Source organism: Schistocerca cancellata, chromosome 5 (genome assembly GCF_023864275.1).
Source record: "Schistocerca cancellata isolate TAMUIC-IGC-003103 chromosome 5, iqSchCanc2.1, whole genome shotgun sequence".
NCBI classification, from domain to species: domain Eukaryota; kingdom Metazoa; phylum Arthropoda; class Insecta; order Orthoptera; family Acrididae; genus Schistocerca; species Schistocerca cancellata.
This window is the reverse complement of record NC_064630.1, coordinates 374287912-374294127: the sequence shown is the minus strand read 5'-3', so window position 1 is coordinate 374294127 and position 6216 is coordinate 374287912.

Here is a 6216-nt window from a genome sequence, read left to right as displayed (position 1 = left end):
TGACAGGTCACACGTACGTAAGCACCCTGTCTGATCACCTGATCCATTCATGTCCATTGGGCATTCCGACGCACTTGGGCGTTTCCAGCAGGATAATGCGACACTCCACACGTCCAGATCTGCTACAGAGTGGTTTCAGGAACACTCTGAGTGTAAACACTTTTGATGGCCACCATACTCCCCAGACATGAACGTTATTAAGCATATCTGGGATGTCTTGCAACGTACTGTTTAGAAGAGATCTCCATCCCCTCGTGCTCTTACGGATTTATAGACAGCCCTGCAGGATTTTCCCTGCAGCACTACTTCAGACATTAGTCGAGTCCATGCCACGTTGTGTTGCGGCACTTCTGTGGGCTCGCGGGGGGCACTACACGATGTTAGATAGGTGTATCAGTTTCTCTGGCTCTTCACTGTGTATATAAAAGGAGCACCACGAAGGAGTTTTCCGATTGGGGTGTAATCGGTAGGTGTGATGTACATGTACAGACAAACATATTATTACAATTCAGAAAAATTAGATGATTTATTCAAGAGGAAGAGTTTCATAAATTGAGCAAGTCAGTAGCGTGTTGTTCCACATCTGGCCCTTGTGCAAGCAGTTATTCGGCACCGGCTGCTGTGGTCGAGCGGTTCTAGGCGCTTCAGTCCGGAACCGCGCGACTGCTACGGTCGCAGGTTCGAATCCTGCCTCGGATATTGATGTTTTTTAATTAGTTCTAAGTTCTAGGGGACTGATGACCTCAGATGTTAAGTACCATAGCGCTTAGAGCCATTTGAACCATTTCTGATTTATTCGGCTTGGCAATGAATGACAGTGTTACTGGGTGTTCTCCTGAGAGATATCGTGCCAAATTCTGTCCACTTGGCCGGTTAGATCGTCAAAATCCCGAGGTGCTTATTGGGCTTTGTGCATAATGCTCCAAACGTTCACCAACTGGGAAGAGATCAGGCGACCTTTTAGCTAAGGTACAGCCCGACAGGAACGAAGACAAGCTTTCATGTGCAGGCGGTCATTATCTTGCTGAAACGTAAGGCCTGGATGGCTTGCCATGAGGGACAACAGAACGGGGCGCAGAATATAGTCGACATACCGCTGTGCTGTATGGGTGCCGCGGATGACATTCAAAGGGGTCCTGCTATGAAAAGAAGTGTCACCCCAGATCATTACTCCTGGTTGTCGGGTCGTATGGCGGCGAAAGTCAGACTATCCCACGACTGTCCGGGGCGTCTCTAGACACTTCTTCGCTGGTCATAAGGGCTAAGTTCGAAGCGGAACGCATCACTGAAGACAATTCTACCCCATGCAATGAGATCCCTGGTCGAAGACGTGTATGTAGACGCCCCGGACAGTGATGGGATACCAACCTGACAGTCGCTTGCCGTATCATCCGACAACCAGGAGTGATGGCCTAAAGTGCCATTACTTTTCATACCAGGACCCATTCGGTTGTAGCCCGCACCACCCTTACTTACAGCGGTGTGCTGACGATATTCCCCGCCAGACACTACTTTGGCCAGCAAGGTCGCTGGATCTCTCCCCAATTGAGAAGGTTTGGAGAATTATGGATAGGGCCCTCCAACCAGCTAGTAGTTGTGACAGTCTGACGCGTAAATTGGACAGAATGTGGTACGATATCCGTCAGGAGGACATTCAACAGCTCTATCAATCAGTGTCAAGCCGTATAATTGCCTGCATAAAGGCCAGAGGAGCACAAGCGGGGCAACTCATTATTGACTTATTCGACTTGCGAATCTCTTTCTCTAGAATGAATCATCCAATTTTTCTCAAATTGTAACTATTTATTTGTCAGTATATGTACGTCACATCTTCCGAGTTCCGTTCAAAAATGGTTCAAATGGCTCTGAGCACTATGGGACTCAACTGCTGTGGTCATAAGTCCCCTAGAACTGAGAACTACTTAAACCTAACTAACCTAAGGACATCACAGACATCCATGCCCGAGGCAGGATTCGAACCTGCGACCGTAGCGGTCGTGCGGTTCCAGACTGTAGCGCCTTTAACCGCTCGGCCACTCCGGCCGGCCTTCCGAGTTCCGTCCCATTCGGATAATTGCTGGGTGGTGCACGGTTTTTTCCTTTTTTCTTAGAGTATATTTCACATGTCTCAACAAGATAGATCACAGACAAAACAAATTTTCAGTATTATTTAATTATTTTTGGCTTGCTGGAGACATTATATAATTTTTATCTATTACAAATTGTCGGCCTACGGATAGACGCAAACGATTTCATCGATTTTCGTACTCAGATTACCAAGTAATCGTAACTTATGTAGTTTCATAACTTATGTAGTTTATTGTTTCATTCGTATGTACTTTTATACTTTCATCAAATCCCAAAGTTAAAGCCTGTTTAGTTTTTTCTGTTAATAGCAATATATTCAAAACGGCAAAAAAAAAAAAAAAAAAAAAAAAAAAGACTGAGCACTATGGGACTTAGCTTCTGAGGTCATCAGTCCCCTAGAACTTAGAACTACTTAAACTTAACTAACCTAAGGACATCACACACATCCATACCCGAGGCAGGATTCGAGCCTGCGACCACAGCGGCCGCGCGGTTACAGACTGTAAGGCCTAGAACCGCTCGGCCACCTCGGCCCGCTCAAAATTACTGTCCGATGCTCTTATCCGTCAGACAAACATGCGGTCAAAATTCCAAAATCCTTTCCGAGGGCAACATTAGCTTGTGTCACGGCAGGTTAGTGTTATACGTGGCTTTTCCCGTGACAGGACTTGAAGTTAGGTTGTTAAGCCAGTCTCACACGGAGCAAGGTTCGCAGCAAGTTTGCGAGATGGCGTGCATGCCTGCCGGCTTGCAGGGAAAGGAGCCGGCTATCGTCCATGCCGAAGCTCTCCCACGGTGCAAGATCGGCAGCTAGTTGTGTTGTGATCGGCTGCATGTTGTATCGAACGAAGATGGCTGCTTCAGATACAGATGTAGAGAGCAAACTGGCGTTATTAGCTGTTTTGGTGCTAAACGATGCAGAAATGCATGCTAATGAGAGAAGAAGAAAGAAAGAATGGACGAAAAACTGAATTAAGAGGAGAAACGCTGGAAAAGGTATGCTCTCCACGCTTCATAAAGAGTTGAGGTTAGTTCGCATAACTTTTGTGTGCTTTCAAAAATCGGATGGTTATTCAATGTGACATTTCTAGGAAATAATCTTCAATGTGGCCGATTTTTGCAAGTAGTAGGTTTCTACATTCAACACAAAATTCATAGTTTTGTACTTACGTCGTTCATCCCAGCGCCACTGCTTTTCGATGATTTTATTTTTGACGTACTCCACTTTAAATTGAGTACGTAAATTGTGCATTTTACTATAGCACTCCTTGCTCGTCGTATTTGGTCGAACAAGACACACGGCACTTACAACTCTTTCGAGTGCTTCTGCACGCATGTGTATTATAATAGTTTGCGCTTTTCACGACGTACAGACACTGTTCTTCCCTGTAAGAACATATCAATGCTTCAGTCGCTTCCTTGGACCACTGCGGTGACATTAATAATTATATGAGCTTCCTACCGCACCTCACAACAGAAGAAAAGCGGCTATCAACAAAGGCTTCCCGCCCAAGCTTTCCATGTCTGACGTGACAAACGGAACGTCTCATGATTGGCCGACGCAGGTAGCATGCAGGGAACCTTACAAGAAAAATAACACCGGACCTATCCTGGAAATCTTACAAGGTTCCCAGCAAGGTAGCCCGCTAACAGACGACGGAGCCCGCAAGGCAGCCGTAGCGCGAGCCAGCAAGGAAACTTACAGCGAATCTTGTTCCGTGTGAAACGGGCTTTAGGGAAGAGTGACGTATAACGAGGCTAGTGTTATAAAGTGGACTGTGTTCGTCAGAATTCGTCCCTTCTACAATGCGATTCTCTTTTTAAATGCATCCCCATCGAATCAGACATAAATTGTTTCTTATCTTGCAATGTCTTACTATGAGCAGTGCGCAGGCGAGTCCACTTAAAATGCGAGGTCTGCTGTCCATTCCGGATGTTCTAGTTTTTCGTTCCTGGTCTCTTTTTTTTCCTTCAGAAATTCAACAATAGCGGGTTCTGAAACCGATAAATCATTCCAGGCATGCCCCTCTTTGCAGTTACTTATAGAGTCTCCATATTCTTCATTCGGTTCCATCGAAAGTTGTTGCAACAAACGTTGTAGGAATACGTGCTACTGCAGAAATTTTATCATTTATACCACCAATTTCTTCACGTGCTCCATTCCTGCAAATTTAGCGCAATTGCTTCTTGACGTACAGAACAATGAATTTAGTCAGTCGACTGTTGTAATTTTTTGCTGTTTCACTGTCAACTAAATCTCTAAATTTGACTGCATGGTATTGTAACGTAGTTCCATAGCAAATTTGCAGTACCCGTCGATTATGCGACTGCATAATAGATATTAAGAATTCTCATCCTTTTCTTCTAACATCCCCATTCGGTTTTCGTGGCTAGTGGTGATAGATCGTTAGACTGCCTGTTTCTGTGCAAACAGCTACTGGGCCTGTGAACATTCTTCATGCCACGAACAAAAAGCGAAGAGTAAACAGCGGTGACATCAGGATTCTGTCGAAATGAAGAGTTGTGCCGAGCGAAAATGCCACACGGAAATACTAAATGAAATATCGCACTACGCCGCTCCTGAATTACACTAAGATCGAAAGTGTCCGGATACCCCTCAGAAATGTGAAATTGACCAGTAAATGTCAAGAGAGGCGGAAACGTCAATGTAAAAATAGGCGGGAGTTTTACACTGTCTGCAGAGAAGCGGTAACAGCGGAATGGATCAGTCAGTATGGGGCAGTGACTTCCGACGCGGACTAGTCACTGGAGAAACAAATGCATCACGGACATTTCAGCTCTTCTAAAGCTGCTCAAGACGACTGTTGCTGGTATGACTGTTAGGTGCAAACGCGAAGGATCAACTACAGCTAAACCAAATGCAAGCAGACCTCAGCCACTGACAGAAAGGCACCGTCGAGCATTTCCGAGGATGGTTGTAAAAGAATCGCATGATATCAGCGGAAGCAATCTCTCACGAGTTCCAAAGTGCTACTAGCAAACGAGGTAGCTCAATTACTGTGCGTAGGGGGTTAAAAAAATGGGGTACAGTGGTCCAGCAGCTCATTAGCCACACGTTTCTGTAGTCAGTACTATGCTTGAAGGGGTGTACAGAGAGATGCCTCTGGACTGTGGATGCCTGGAAGAATACAGCCAATGCCGAAGGATAAGAAAACATTTTACAGCATTGTGTACTGCGTTCACCTATAGCAACAGTTTACGCAGACGATCGTTGTTCCTATCAACATGACAATGCACTCTGTCACAAAGCAACATTATGAAGCTGTTACTGCACAGAGTAATACAGGTTACGAGTTATAAATTTTTAACGTTCAACCACCTCGACGTAAGATAGGCTGGCTATGCCACGATTAGCGGCGGACCAGGAAGCACGGTGATGCAAGATAGTTGGGCAGCACAGTCTGCAGTAGCTGAGTGAGAGAGAGAGCACACGCAGCGGGAGGACAGACAAGGACAGCGACTAAGCAAAATAACGCCCGCCCGGTTAGCCGTGCGGTCTAACGCACTGCTTTCCGGGCAGGGAGGCGTGCCAGTCCTGGGCACGAATCCACCCGGCGGATAAGTGTCGAGGTCCGGTGTTCCGGGCAGTCTGTGGATGGTTTTTAAGGCGGTTTTCCATCTTCCTCGGCGACTGCGGGCTGGTTCCCTTTATTTTGCCTCAGTTATACTATGTAGGCGATTGCTGTGCAAACACTTTTTCCACGTACGCGTACACCATAATTACTGTACCACGCAAACATTGGGGTTACGTTCGCCTGGTGTGAGACGTTGCCGGGAGGGGTTCCACAGGGGGCCGAACCGTACAATAACCATGGGTTCGGTGGAGGGCAGCGGTGGGGTCAGTGGACTGCTGTAGCCTGTTGTGGTGTTGTGAACCACTGAGGGCTACGGCGGGGACGAAGCCTCTCCATCGTTTCTAGGTCCACAGTTCCATACAGTACAATACAAAAAAAAAAAAAATAATGGCTCTGAGCACTATGGGACTCAACTGCTGAGGTCATAAGTCCCCTAGAACTTAGAACTACTTAAACCTAACTAACCTAAGGACATCACACACACATCCATGCCCGAGGCAGGATTCGAACCTGCGACCGTAGCGGTCGCGCT